Below are 15,502 nucleotides of genomic sequence, written 5' to 3' on the forward strand. Positions count from 1 at the left end.
CTTCCTTCCAAGAAATGCAGCCGACCAGAGCACAAGATGTGGTACTCCGACAGACCTTTTCACCCCCCATCCCCATGTTAATTCCTGGATCGATTCGGCGATGCTTCATCTATTTCTACAGCGACTCCCCAGGAAAAAAAGGGAGAGAGTCTAGCTTTCGCCATGCCAGAAAGAGGGTTTCTCGGAGGGGGCTCAAGGGCCTTCATACCGGCTTCCCCTGAACTTGGAACCAGGGATTCTAGATTCCACCCAAAACATGGCAAAGAACTCTCTTCAGGCATAGGAAAGAGTTTGCCCGAAATCGAGCCGGTGGTAGAAGTATTTCTTCGCAGTACTTGATATAATCTACAATCCTGATAGGGCAATCCTAATAATATCCTTGTTTTTCAACTGGAAACCCTTTGCGGAAGCCATCGGTAACTGTACCTTCGTCTAGAACTTCCCTCGGTGCCTCAGCTTTATTAACGCCTCCTTTCCAGAACCGCCTGAGTTAGAAATAGAAAGGGGAAACTGCTTGCCCCCCCCCCCACAACAATCAACAGTTCTGAGTCCCCCCCCCCCCCCCCGCCAGGTATTCAAAGGAACGATGCCGCTTGCAATCCGTTGACAAGCCTGGCAATTTTAGCATGAAAGCTAACTTCTGTCTGCATAGTTTCCCTCCTTCCAGTACGAGTAGGCAGCACCCAGAAATGGGCCAGAAACAGCTTCAGGCAAAACCTGCCAGCGGCTTCGTGTGTTACCGTTGACAACATCAAACTTGTCAGCGAATGGCTGAAGCGATTGCAGGGGAAGTTTCTTTGCAATTAATACTGTAATTTTTCAATAAACAGAAGGATCACGCGCGCACCCGTCGCATCCCCCCCAATAGTGCACTCCTGGTGTGCGTGTGTACATTTAAACAAGGAAATTTACTTTCTTTTTTTTAAAAATAATATCTTGGTTTTAAAAGATTTTACTAAATTTATTAGTATTCGTCAATTTCATTAAATATAGGAAGCGCATGGTTTCTTTTTTAAATGTATTGTTCATTAGTTGAAACTGACAGGATCCCTATGTGTGCTTGTAAATTTCCCTAGAAAATTCTAGTGTAAATATCTGGGAGAGTATTATTATTATTATTATTGTTATTATTATTATCATTATTATTTTAATGGTGTATTTGCGGTGATAGTGAAAGAAACACAAGTTTATTACAGAAGTAAGGAAGAAAATTGAGGGAAAGATCCTGGGAAGGTTTTTTTTCGTCTTCTTCTAAGCACGCACGAAGCGAGCCTTCTTTCTTTCTGCCTTTCTTTCTTTCTTTCTCTCTCTCTCTTTTTGCCCCCGCCGTTTCCCACTTGATCCAACCTGGAAGTCTCTGTTTTGGAAGGCTGATTAAATGCAGCTGGTTTGATACCAATCCAGCTCGGCAGTTGAGAGAGCGCGTTGTTGAGGGGGGGGGGGGTCGCTTTGAAGACCTTTTCAGCAATCAAAAAGGAAAAGGAAAAAGGTAGCCCAGGTGCCCACACCCCGGGGCTTTCCCTAAGGGAAAAAAGGCCCCCCCCTTTTTTAAAGCGGTGTCCCCCTCGGAACCGAACCTCTAAAGCAGGAGATCTAGCAGACCATGATGGGCCTTCCCTTTGCCGCTTTCCATGCGGGTCGGTTTTGCTTTTCCGAGCGCCTGTCTTCTAGAGAGCGTCTTCAGGAGAGGAAGAAAGAAACCCACCCCTGCAGCCGGGCTCCGGGGAGAGCCCGGGCGAGCGCCCTCTCTTCCACCACCCCGAGCGCGTTTGCAGTAGTCGAAGCAGATGGCGAGGATCTCCCGGGGACCTCCGGCGGCGGCGGCTGCTGCTGCTGCTACCTGGTTGCTGCAGAAAGAAGAAAGTGCGGGGCACGGGTTGTGTTGGGAGGGGGGGCGGGCGGGGGCGGGCTTGACTTTGGGACTGCAGCCCCCGGCCGGGGGGAAGAAGGGAAAGGAAAGGAAAGGGGAGGCAGGGCGAGGTCTCGGCCCCAGAGAACGCGGCGACAGGCCGGCCGAGACGGAGGAGGGCGAGAGGGAGCCGGGGATCCCCGGCGGCGCCCTCCGGCCCGCTTCCAGCCTGCAGTTCTGGACCCGCGACGAGGGGGTCGGCCCGGCATCCTCCGGGCAAGACCGAGCCAGGGCAAAAGGCGCCGCCGCGGATTTTTCGAAAGCCGCCTTCTGCTCTCGCTCTCCATCGCGGGTTGCACCTTTTTTTGTCTCCCGAGACTCTCCCAGCTCCTTAGACAGGCGGGGGTTTTTTTTTTGGGGGGGGGGGGTCACGTCTGTGCAGGGGCAAACCCTGGGCGTGCGGGGAGAGGAGAGAGATGCCGCCGGCACGAAAGACAGGCTGCTCCGCGAAGAAGCAGCCGGAGTCTTTGCTCCTGGCGCGCCAAACTTCTGGGGAGAGAGGAGGGTTTGCACCGGGGAGAAGGAAAAAGGGAAGAAGGGAGTTTAAAAGGGGGGGGGAGGGAGGGGGGAGGAAGAGAAAAGTAGCCCGAAAGAGAGGAAGGAAGAAGGGAGGGAGCGAGAAAGGAGAGAAGAGAAGAGAAGGGGAGGAAGACAGCACGGCGGAGGGCGAGGCGAGGGCGAGGCAGGAGCCGGGGCTAGCCAGAGCAAGGGCGAAGTCGGGCGAAGGCGCAGAGAGGAGAGAGCCGCTTCTTCTCTCGCCGCTCCCGGCTCCTCGACCCGGCTTCTTCACATCGGGGCCATTGTGGCTGCTTCGGCGGAGAGGACCGAACCGCGAGGATCGATCGAGGCTCGCGGGCCGAATCAGCTTGCCCTGAGTTGGGTTCCTTCGCGCCAGGCGCCACCAACGATCCGGCGTTTCTCCGCGGCCAGCGGCTCCCCCCCCCCCCCGCCTCTATTTCTGGATCGCTTCTGGGTTTAGTTATTTCTTTATTATTATTTAAAAAAAAAAAAACGGAACGGGGGAGGGGAGGGTGAAATCGGGAGCGAGCCCCAAGTTTTTTCCCGTGGCCAGGAAGCAGTTCGCGCGCCTGTGTGTGTGTGTGGGGGGGGGGGGGAGCTGGACAGCAGGAGCAGGGAGAGGGGCTACTCCATCGCACTTATCCTCCCCCCGTTCCATATCGGCGAGCAAAGACATTTTCTTGCAACAAATAAAAGCCAGGAAACCACCCCCCCCCACCACCAATTCCTTATTACAACAGGTTTCGTTTCCTTGGTAAATAGGGGGGGGGGGGTTTAAAAAGATTTTTTTAAAAAAGAAGTTTTTAAACTTGACCACCCCCCCACCCCCCCGCGCGGAGTTCAGCCTCCCCCAACGACGCTTGGAAGATAAGCCACAAGACTCCCTCCACCGCCGGGATAGAGGGGAGAGAACTTTTTCTTTACAAAACAAAACTTCCCCACCTTGTTTTTCTAGGGCCATGGGATTAGGCCCACTGCCAGACCCAGATCTACCCCACCACACCCACACCTGAGAACAACACATAGGCCAGGCTGACACCCCAGACTGCTTCAAATGACCACCACGGATTGGTTCCGGCAGAAACGTCCCGTTGCCCTTTCCCCTTGCTCAGATGCCTGTTTCTTTCCCTTCAGTGTCTGACTGGGATTGGGGGCTGCGCTCTGTGGAGAGGCGATGCTGCCTCAGGATGGAGAGCCATGGCGGGCTGCCCCTGGCTTGATAGGTGTCTGTGGGGTGGGGGGACCAGGCCTCACCCGTACCCTGAGGCAGATCTCAATATGCCAACATCTGGGCACAAGAAAGGCCTTCCGGGCCTCACACCCACAGCCCATCTCAGCCATCTCCAAGTCCCACCAGCAGCCAGCTGATTTGGCCAAACCCAGCAGCCTTCCCCTCTTGCTTGTCCTCAGTCACTGGTATCCAAACTGCCTCTGAGCAAGGGGGTTCCACCTCAGAGCCCTTGGCGGGCCCTCTGCATTCGGTCCAGTTCCCCCAGAAAGCCCTTTAAGCCACACTGACCACCAGCACCTTCCTGGGCAGAAATTGCCCAAAGAAGTTCTGTTGTCTGCCTGCTGCCTATCGATGTCATTGGGTACCCCCCAGATATAAATATTGCAAAAGTGGGAGGGTGGGGGACAGGCCCCCTCTCTTGTAGGCCTGTCATTTTACAAACTTCTGCTGTCTCTTCCTTTCCTTTCCTCCCCCCCCCCCCCAAGGAAGAACAGCCACATGCCTTTCCTAGAGAAACTATTCCAAGCCCTTGATTCATTCTTTCCCAAATGGCCAGATCCATGCACACTCTTTGGCAAGGGAGAGGGGGGGGGAGAGAAGCAAGCTCCCTTGCAAAACTGCCCCTCCCCTTCTCCTTTCCAGGCCCATAAATCAGATCTGGGCCTATATCTATATCCTACTCAGCAGTCACATGTGTTTTCATGCTTTCCCTCCCCTTCCCCCTTCCCCCTTTTTCCTTTATTTTCTTTTTTGGCCTCTTGCACTTTCATACCTCAAGAATGTTGTCTGTGAGGAAGAGAGATCAAAAATGCATCTTGACCAGTACTGAACTGATAGTAAGACGAGAGCCGAGCTCGAATTCTTCGTGCAAAGACTATCTAGGCAAAAAAGGGGGCGTTTTAAGGGACCTGAAATATTCTCAGAAAGCCCCCCCCCCAAAAAAAAAACCAAACACAACACCACCCTTGCTTTTTGTTGCACCCATTTGTTCAACTCTTCCTCACATTTGCCACCTTTCCTGGCACTGCCGTGGTGCTATTTCTTTTTGAAGAAGGTTGCTGTTTCTGGCTGGCTCTGCAGCCAAGCCAGCCGGGGATCCTTGAGCTTGTTGGGGAATGGCAGGTGCCAGCTGGGTTTGTATCTACACCAAGAAGCTCCATCAAACTGAGAACAGTGCTTCCTGCCATCCCTTGGAATGGGAGAATATTTTTGCTCCATTTCATAGCCCCCTCCCCCAGCTGTTGCCAGAACAGTGAGGGACTGGGAACTTCAGGTTTGCAAAAACCACTCTTATTTTGCTAAAATCTGCCCCATGGTCTTTTGACAGGCTGTCTGGGTCCCTGTGTAAATGTCACTAACACAGGATGGGATACAGAGGGGGGAATCCAATAGCAATGTTTAAGTTTTATACTAACTTTACAATTTAAGAGTAAGTCTTACACATGAGAGCTGGGCAAGTGTAACTGCAATGGTGTTTTCATCCGGGCCTTCCCAACACGATCACTGCGGTGTCGAGTTTCAGGAAAGAAGTTATTTGTACTACAAATGAGCATTGTGGCCAGTGTGATTACTTTCATAACAGCCTTTCTTGTGTTATTGCTGTGAAAACCTGACAGTTGTTCACATGCACAAGACATTTCCAGTGCAAATTAATATTCTGGCCAGTGTAGATTTAATGCTCAGGTTACAAGCCAGTTGGAAGCAAAAAATTTTTTTTAGCTACCTCTCTGAAATCATATGAGCCGAAAGGTTCAAATCACACCTGAACTGAAAATCTTTTCTCTGCCTCTGGTAATACCACTTGGTCAGTTTGTAAGGATGCTGTAATGGTGACTAATACAGTCAAAACTGTGAGCTGTTTGCAAATGGCAACGTGTTTCTCTCCAGGACTCGCCATTTTCTGGAAAAGCCTGTTATCTTGCTAGTAGCCACCAGCCATCAAAAGCCATAAAACGTCTTTAGCTATTACTGTATTGAGAACCTGTCTGATGTAGTGGTTAAGCCAGCTCAGTGGTTAAACTAGGTATTGAGAGCCAGTTTGGCCGCAGTAGTTAAGAGCAGTGGACTCTAATCTGGAGAACTGGGTTTGGTTCCCCACTCCTCCACACGCAGCCAGCTGGGTGACCATGGGCCACTCACAGTTCTCTCAGAGCTCTCTCAGCCCCACCTACCTCACAGGGTGTCTTTTGAGGGGAGAGGGAGGGAAGGAGATTGTAAGCTGCTCTGAGACTCTGAGTGAAGGGCCAGGTATAAAACCTTCTAATTCTTCTGTCTCTTAAAAAAAATCTCTATATGAAGCTACATTATACCAAGTCAGACCACTGGCCCAGGTAAATTGGTATTCTGTGCTCTGACCAACAGTGGCTCTTCAGGGTCTTGGGCTGAGAAAGGGCTTTCCTGTTTCCTGAGCTTCTTTGCACCAGAGAGGCTAGGGGTTGGATCTTTTGCATGCAAAGCAGGTGGTCTACTACTTAGTGAACTCCCGCCCCCCCCAGGTTTTCAAGCCACGAGGCAAATGGAGGTGGTTTGCCCATGCCTGCCTTTGCATAGCAACCCTGGACTTCATCAGCCCATAGAAATTCTACTTTGTGAGCTACTGGTATTAAAATTGTGAGCTACTGGCATTAAAGTTGTGAGCCACTGCCTAAATTATTGTGCTCTGGGGCCATTTTTTTCTGAGCGAAGACAAAAATGTGTGAGCTGGAGGCTAAAAAATCTGTGAGCTCACGCTAACTCCGCTTTGAGGGAACACTGCACACAATATGTATGAAAGAGCCAAATGTGGCTCTCAAGCCACAGTTTGGCCACCCCTGGTCTAGTGGATGATGATGAAGTGGTTGTGTTCATGTAAGTAAATATGAGTACTGACCAAATGGGAGGAGATGATGGAAAGTGAAAATGCTACAATTTTTAAAGCACAAGCATACAGCATCTCAGGAATCCCTACACCGGCCCTGCAGAGAAGGCCAATATTATCATCCCCATTGTGCAAACATGGGGACCAAGTCTGACTAGCTTCCTTGAGCCCATCTGGTGAAATAGCAACTGATGGAGAGCTCCGTGTCAGCACCACACGAGCAGCAATTGATAAAAATGGGGGGGGGGGCAGGGCGGGCTGTTACTTCATCATGGAAAAATAAGCAAGCATCAGAAAAGCCTGTGTCAGATTGTTGTGTCTGTGTGTGTGGGGGTGTTTTCTCTCCCAGAAGCACGGAACAGAATCTGTTTTAAGAGCAGGACTTGGTTTAGCCAGTCAAGCTGCTTAGAAGAAGACTGCAGATTTATACCCCTTCATTCTCTCTGAATCCGAGACTCAGAGCAGCTTACAATCTCCTATATCTTCTCCCCCCACAACAGACACCCTGTGATGTGGGTAGGGCTGAGAGGGGTCTCACAGCAGCTGCCCTTTCAAGGACAACCCCTGGGATACCTATGGCTGACCCAAGGCCATTCCAGCAGCTGCAAATGGAGGAATGGGGAAATAAACCCAGTTCTCCCAGATAAGAGTCTGCACACTTAACCACTACACCAGACTGGCTCTCTTAGCAGCAGGCTCTGGATTGATGCAACAAAGTAGTTCACATGATGCATAAGGAACTTGTGGAACTCACTGCCACAAGCTGTGGTTATGACCGGTAGCTTAAGCAGGCAATTGATAAAAACAGTGGTAAACAGATAAATAGAGATAACCTCTGTTCATGGTTATTCTCCCATGATCCCTAAACATGGAGCCTTTGTGCGCAGAGGCAGTATACACTGAATGCTAAGTGCTGAGGACACCTATCCCGCACCAAAGCAGTGTGGCCATTGACTTGATCCTCTACTTGAGCGCCTCCAGGAGCATCTGGTTGTCACCTGGGGCTACATGGAGCCTGCGTTGATCCAGGGACTCAGTTCTCACATTTGCACAGTTCTTGGCTCAAGACGTCAGGCCTGTAAATTAAACAATGTGTTGGCACATAGATTAGGCAGATCCACTTAATCCAAGTAACAAGTCAGTAAAGCTGCTGCTGTGTGCAGCAGCCTGGTCTTCCCCTGCCCCTCCCACCCCCGTGGGTTGAGGGAGGTGTTTAGGATTGCACTGTCTGTCCCGCTGCATCTTAGGTGAGTATGCGCACATGCACACACACATTCTTTTTGGATTTCAGAGGGAGATAGTCTTGGGTGTGAATATGATGCACAAGATGGATGGATCAGAGCTTTATGCTTTTATCTGCAGATTAAGTAATAATAATAATAATTATTATTATTTTTTAATTTATATCTCGCCCTCCCCGCCGAAGCAGGCTCAGAGCGGCTTACATAACATAAAATATGGCATTACAGTAATACAATAATAAAATACCCCAATTTACAATTATTCCTCAATTAAGTAAATAATTACATTAAAATCATCAATTAAAACAACAATTTAAAACCACAGATTAGTTTGGTGCTACGAATATAACATAGCTTTGCATAACGATGGTATAATCATTCCACATTAAAAAGCCAGCTGGAAGAGGATGGTCTTGCAGGCCCGGCGGGACTGGTTAAGGACCCTGGTAACGGGTTCCACCAGCGGGGAGCTGCAACCGAGAAGGCCCTCTCTCTTGTCATTTTCAATTTGGCCTCCTTCGGCCCAGGGATTATCAGCAGATTTTGTGAGCTTTTGCCAGATAGTGGAGATATAAACTTTATGCACAAACACAAAGATTTTTTTAAAAAAAACCCTTTAAAAACTTAAAATAAAGTATGCTTAAAAGACTAGCACTGCTGCAATATTTTGTTTATTTAACTATCTCTGATAACGGACACCTCTTGCTCTGAACTATTGCATCAAAAATCTGGAGACAATGGCTGTGCTGTAGCAATCTGTTCAGGTGTTGTTCAGGTGTGTAGATGCATTTTGTTTGGAGTTTCTTTGCTGGGACTCTAGAAGAGGGCACTATGACCCTGGGAGATCTCCAGCTTCCACCTGGAGGTGGGCACTATGATGTTGGCTTTGGTGTGTTCCTCTAAGTAAGGAAAGAAAGTATTCAAGAGTATTAACACAGGGCAGCTTTTGCTTATTGAACTGTCAATTGTCCTTTCAGCTAGTCATTAAATTTAAAAAGTGAGGCTTTGGTCACTGTAGTGTCTTGTTACAATTTCAGCAGTTGCTTTCTAGTCCTTTTGCAGCATTCCTGCGATTGTACCTTGGCAGGTGCCAACAAGGCTGGCCCTGCCACTAGGGAAACGCCTAGGGTGCCAACCTTCTGGGGGTGCCCATGTGACTTGGCGACGTTATCAGTGTGGGGGAGGGGGGTTGCTGGAAATTAGCCTTGCCTAGAGTTCAAGACAGTCTAGGGCCGATCACTTTCAGTTTGGCGAGGAGTTAGCAACTGCCCTCTCCAAGATAACATTGCTTTTGTTCATTTTCTTTGCACTTTGAATTTGTCAGAATGTGGTAGACAGTGTCCAGAGTCTTTAGAAGTGGGGAATGGATGCCTCTCATCTTTAATGCACATGTGTGTCAATGCACATGCACAAACTGGGGCTGATAATGCAGCTTGCAGTGTACAGCCTGACATTTCTCATACAGCCGCTACTGCAGCACCGTTTGAATACTGTCTATAGCCTGTTCTAAGACAAGTATGTTTCCCTGCTCTCTTTCGAAGAAGAATAAACACGGCCTTGGGTTTTAAATCCAGGCAAGCCAGGCTAATGTTGCATAACCTAACACAGCAAACAGAGTCAAGCCTGCAGAAGGGAGACAGGGGAGGAGCTTGTTATGAAAAGGGGAGGGGCATTATAAGGATATCCTTATTTTCATTTGTGAGGAGGCGGAGGAACATGTGCAAACTGTTCATATTTAGTGGATTGATCAATTAATGGTCTAAAAGGCAGTTAAGCATTCTTAGGACATTACAAAGAGAGTCACAGGTCTGAGCAGGGCTTTTTTGCATGTTAGGCCACACACCCCTGATGTAGCCAATCCTCCTGGAGCTTACAGTAGGCCCTGTGCTAAGAGCCCTGTGAGCTCTTGGAGGATTGGCTACATCAGGTGCGTGTAGCCTAATATGCAAAGGAGTTCCTGCTGCAAAAAAAAGCCCTGCTCAGACTTGTGACTCTCTCTGCAATGTCCTAAGAATGCTTAACTGCCTTTTAGACCATTAATTGATCAGTCTACTAAATATGAACAGTTTGTACATGTTCCTCCGCCTCCTCACCAATGAAAATAAGGATATCCTTATAACGTTCCCCCCCCCCTCTGCCCCCTTTTAATAACAAGCTTGGTGACCTTGGGCCTGTCACTTTCTCTCTCCACCTAATTTACCTCACAGGGTCAGTGCCCACCTCTTGGAAATCTCCCAGCATTACAACTGCTCTCCAGACAACAGAGGTCAGTTATTCTGGAGAAATGGAGGGTGGACTCTGCCCCCTGGAAGTCTCTCTCCTCCCCAAAGTCCACCCTCCTCAGGCTCCACCCCCACCACATCTCCAGGTGTTTCCAAATGGGAGTTGGCAGCCTTAGAAGTGATAAATGGCCATGTATATTGCTTTGAGCTCCTTGGAGGACGTGTGGGGAAGAATTTTAAACAGACAAGAAAATAATGAACTAATTTTTGGTGTTTGACTGTGTGATTAAAGCTGCAGTCTGAAGCAATAGGAAATTAAGGCCTGGATCTCTCTGGCTGCCCCCTTCCCCTCAATTTTAAGGATATTATTATTATTGGGTTATTTTTTTTAAAAAAAAGGATGATATGTTATGCATTGGCTGAAGAGTATATGCTGCGCATTTATAAAGTAAGTAATAAACCTGTTTTTGAGCTGTACCACCTGAGAATACAGATGGAGGGGGTAGACATTTGTGAATGTTTCTCCACTAAATAAGCCCCCCAAAACCTGTGGTGATAGCAAAAGAGCATGTCACAATCAGTGCTTCTGCTGGACATGCTTGTTTTCTATGCATGACGGCACTCTGTGTGTGTGTCTGTGCAGGGCACTCCATCATGTGAGCTCCCATTTGTAGTGATGCAGCCTCGACCGGGGCTGATCACCTTTCCAGGAATGAGGTATGTGCAACCTGTAGCCAGGCTGATGATAAATAAATACAATCCCAGTGAAAGAGTCTCTTACTCCTGCAGACGAAAGCAAGTGGCAAGACTGGGGCCTTGCTGCAGGTTATGAAATCCACTCGGCATGTATTTGCTGGGTGGTTTTTTTTCTTCTTTTTCCCTCCTGCAGATGCCATTGCGGTCACCTTACTTCCAGCATAAAGAGTTCTTTGTCCCTTGGGCTTTCAGCTGTTTTTTTCTCCCTTTGTCAGTTGCCTGAGATGGGCAGAGAGGCCTAGGAAATGGAGAAGTAGGAAGAGAAACCAGCCCTTCTTCTCTGTGGGTGGGGAGCCACCCAGAAATAATCTCTCACCTCTTCTGCTAATCCATCCTGAAGTTCTTGGCAGCTTCTGCAGCTCAGATCGACTGCTGGACAGTCAGGCGGCAAATGGGTCTTTTTGCTTGGGAGCAGATACAAGTGAGTGCTTAAGCTTGGGATCTGGTTTATTTCCCCTCTGTGCTAGCCCCAGGACATGTCAAGAGAGCATCCAGGTCAGGTAGCCGGCTCAAGATGACTTAACCTTCCATCCTTCTGAGGTCGGTAAAATGAGTACCCAGCTTGCTGGATGGAAAATGTAGATGACTGGGGAAGGAAATGCAAACCACCCCGTAAAAAGTCTGCTGTGAAAATGTCATGATGCGACATCACCCCAGAGTCAGAAACGGCTGGTGCTTGCACAGGGGACTACCTTGGCAAATCTGAGCTCCTTCATTGGTTGGGGCTGTGGTGCATCAACCTTTGCCCTGTCAAATCATCAATCTACTGCTCTTGCTTTGCATTGGCTGACTCTGCTCTCCCCTGCCCACTGCTGACCCCAGGACAGACAGACTGACTGTCGGTCTGTCTCTGGGGAAACTGCTAGGCAGTGTCTTCTGCTAGGCAACTAACCTTGCTTCTCTCAGTAAAAAGCAACCAAGCTTGGTTGGCTGACTCTGCTCTCCCCTGCCCACTGCTGACCCCAGGACAGACAGACTGACTGTCGGTCTGTCTCTGGGGAAACTGCTAGGCAGTGTCTTCTGCTAGGCAACTAACCTTGCTTCTCTCAGTAAAAAGCAACCAAGCTTGGTTCTCTCAGTAAAAGGCAATGCGGGGTGGGGGGGGGCTTTCAAGTCCTATTTTGGCCTTTGAGGGAGACCTTATTGGTTGATACTGCTCCTCTCTCCTGCCTGAGTTGCTTTTGCTAGCCAGCAAAATGCTTCTGTCAGTCAAAGGCTATCAACCTTGGTTATTCCATTTTCTGGCTCTTCCTACTCTCCCATTGGCTAAGCTGCTTGTCACTCTGCTTTGCAGAGGAAAGAAAACCTTCCCTTGACTGGCTGAAGGACAGAGGAAGAGGGAAAGAGCCATAGAGAAAGCCTTCTCAAGATTAGCTGAGGGAGGGAAGGCTTTCTCCTGATTGGCTGAGGACTTCTCCCTATCCTCCTTTGGAAGAGAAACAGACAGAGACAGGAGAAAAAATGGTGTCCTGTACCAGCAGGCCAGATACACAGAGAGAGAGAGAGCTAGGGAAGGAAAGCGAGAGACAGAGAGAGACTGAAGTGGAAGGAAGGAAAATAGATGGGGGAGGGGAAGTGGAAAGAAAACAACTTTAACTTTAAATGCATCCTCCAAGCCGCTGACTTGCTTGGTTTGGAAAAGTGATTTAAAGAGACAAATGCTCTCTCCAAGCCATCCAACAGGGTGGATGGGGGCTTTGAGAGCCACACAATATGTGTGAAAGGGCCACATGTGGCTCTCAAGCCACGGTTTGGCCACTCCTGACCTAGAATATGAATTGCATCTCACTGGTTGAAAAACCAGCTTTGCAGAAAAAACAGGAGCTTATTTCAAGAGAGTTGGAAAACTGTGGCATGGATCCTGCAATGCATGAGGTGAAAAGGGAACTAATGTGCTTAGAGCAGGTCTGCTTGCAGAAGCCATAGCACAAGAACTGTAGCAACCCTTCAATATAATTTTTTAGCGTGATGACAATGAGCATACAGAAGAGTGGAATGTATGACGGAAGGTCTGCATGGTTTTTATTTAATTTGTTTTTTAAATTGTTATCAGAAGGAACCTCCTGTGTTAGGAATACTTTCTGCACATGGCAAAAGATAGTAGTGAATACAATCACTTTCCTGTAGCACAAGCAGACAGTGAGGAGTAACTTTAGCACTTCCACTTGCAAAAGAATTGCTGCAGGCATAGAAAACTTCCATGAGATCACTGTAACTTTGTGTTTTGGAGGGAAGGAATTGCTGCAGCTGCAAATTTGGTACTGTCTGTGTGTTTGCTTTTACATTTGCAAAGCAACTGGTAACCCCAGATTTATTCCACTTTCCCATTGGAAAATCAGCAAGTTATGACAAAGACACCAGCACCCAGTGTTCTTTTCTTCAAGGGAACTGACCCTGCAAAAGCCATATATGGGATGTCCTATATGGAAGGTCAGTAGCATTTACATGGATGTCAACAGTAGGTCATATAGGGATGATTTCAAATTTCCCATCCCTGCAGTTCCAGAGTCCTGAATTGAATGCCAATGCAAACTGAAACTACGGTCAGTTTTTTGCATCATTTTCTGCCACGTGTCAATTTCCTTCTATATTTTTTTTAGTGATATATCTGCATCAAAGAATCAATATTGTATGCATATTATATAAATGCTGATGATAGGGCTGTGGCTTCATGGTAGAATGCCTGCTTTGAATGCTGAAGGTGCCAGGTTCAATCTCCTTTTACATCACCAGTGAAAAGGATCAGGTTGTAGGTGATGTGGAAGAACTTTTGGTAGTGATCTGGGAGACCCACTATCCATGAGATTGGACAAGGCTGTCCTCGATAGACCAATGGCCTGACTCAGTACAAGGCAGCTTAATGTTTGACATCAATGTGAAACAACATGTGAAAACTTGCATATACAAAGAGGAGGAGGAGGAGGAAGAGGAGGACATTGGATTTATACTCTGCCCTTCAGCACCCGAAGGAGTCTGAGAGCAGTTTACTATCTCCTTTCTCTTACCCTCCCCACAACAGACACCCTATGAGACAGGTGAGGCTGAAAGAGTTTTCCCAAACTGCTATTGAGCAGAACAACTCTGAGAGAACTTGTGGCTAATCCAAAGTCACACCAGCAGATGCGTGTGAGGAGTGGGGAATCAAACCCGGTTCTCCCAGCTAAGAGTCCGTGCACTTAACTGCTGCACCAAACAGGCAAATGAGTGCCAACATCGTTGGCCAAAAATATCCATTACTTTAAAAAGAAATGGGACCATTCGCTCATCCCCAATGCCATTGTTCCCAATTTCACTCCAAGTTTGCCAAATGCTCCTCATTACAAGCAAATATCCCTTATTCCTGAGCCTGATGGCTCCATTTGACATCATGGGTAGGCCTGATTTCAATGTTGCAACCCCTGCAGTATCCCATAGAACAATTTTACAATGGCACAGGAGGCATATTATTTTGAAATTATGACCTGGCCGTTTGGCTTTCACCCCTCCTCCTTGACTATTTTCCTCTGGTGCAACACCCACCCACGTCCCACTCCTGTTTTTCCCCCCAATCAACCCCTTTGAGGGAAAGCTGGCTACTAGCTGTTCTCTCCCCCCCTCCACCCAACCGTTTTGATTCAATTAGGCAATTAGGAATACTTAGGGGGTTGTGATCTGGTAATTGAGGTGATGTATAATTACAGTCTGAACCCAAATTATCCAGGATTAAAAAATCTTATTTTTAAATGAAGTTTTGTGTCTCTTGCACCCCCATGCTGAAAGAGCATTTGATGCTGTTCATCAGGTGTCCGGGGAGGGGAGGGGGAGAGGGAGGGAAAGCCAATGGAGTGAAAAGTTAACTTTCCCTAAGAAATAAACGCTCTAAAGTGATTTGAATGTTGATTGGTTAGTTTCTGCTAATGCCTGGGCTCAAGTGCCATTTCACTGTGCAGTACAAACTTTAACATGCTAACACCCTCCACCTGATTTTTCAATCTTCCCAGTCATGAAACAGATACATCTGGTTAATTTCTGATGCGTTATAAAGGATATATACTGTGGAATTTGCAGGGGGGAGTTTTTTGTAGCAGAAACTCCTCTGATGTAGCCATTCCTTCAAGAGCTTGCAGTAGGCCCTGTACTAAGAGCCCTGTAAACTCTTGGAGGATTGGCTACATCGGGGGTGTAGCCTAATATGCAAAGGAGTTCCTGCTACAAAAAAAGCCCTGGATATTTGTAACATTGACATGGTTTGGATGCTTTTAAAAAATGAATGTACAATTTTAGGAACCTCGTTACAGTGTTGCGTAGAGGTTGCATAACGTCTCGCAGCATCCGAGCTGCTTCACATTCAGTATGAGCAGATTTCTGTTATTGTTTTGAAATCTCTATTTTGGCTTTTAATTCTTTGTAACTCTGGTTCAGTTTATATAATTTCTAAAATGAATCCTGGAACTAGACGGTGTGTAATTTGTTGAAGCTTTTGGTTCCTTCATTACATTTGTGATTCTCCTTTGCTCTTCTGTGTTATAAAGGTACACATGTACACTGATCGAACTGCAATTTTTTTAATATATAAAAAAGCAATCACAAGGCGATATACGTATAACTTGATATGCTGCAAGCAAGTAGATTTAAAGAACATCAGTTCTAAAGACAGAGCCCAGGGAATAAGCCTCATTGAATAACGTGAGACTTACTTCCAATTAGACCTGCGAAGGATTGTTCCCTAGGATACCTTTGAGTTCCAGTATGGGTAGATCCTATGTTTGTACCACAGTTTTGGGGTGG

At 47.6% G+C, this 15,502-nt stretch overlaps 1 protein-coding gene across 2 annotated transcripts in view; it reads left to right on the forward strand.

Moving 5' to 3' along the window:
- PRDM16 (PR/SET domain 16) overlaps positions 1-15,502 on the forward strand; it is a 608,720-nt gene that overhangs the window by 58,522 nt on the left and 534,696 nt on the right. The gene's annotated exons all lie outside the window — the stretch shown is intronic.

This window comes from Heteronotia binoei, chromosome 18 (assembly GCF_032191835.1).
Source record: "Heteronotia binoei isolate CCM8104 ecotype False Entrance Well chromosome 18, APGP_CSIRO_Hbin_v1, whole genome shotgun sequence".
Taxonomy (NCBI): Eukaryota; Metazoa; Chordata; class Lepidosauria; order Squamata; family Gekkonidae; genus Heteronotia; species Heteronotia binoei.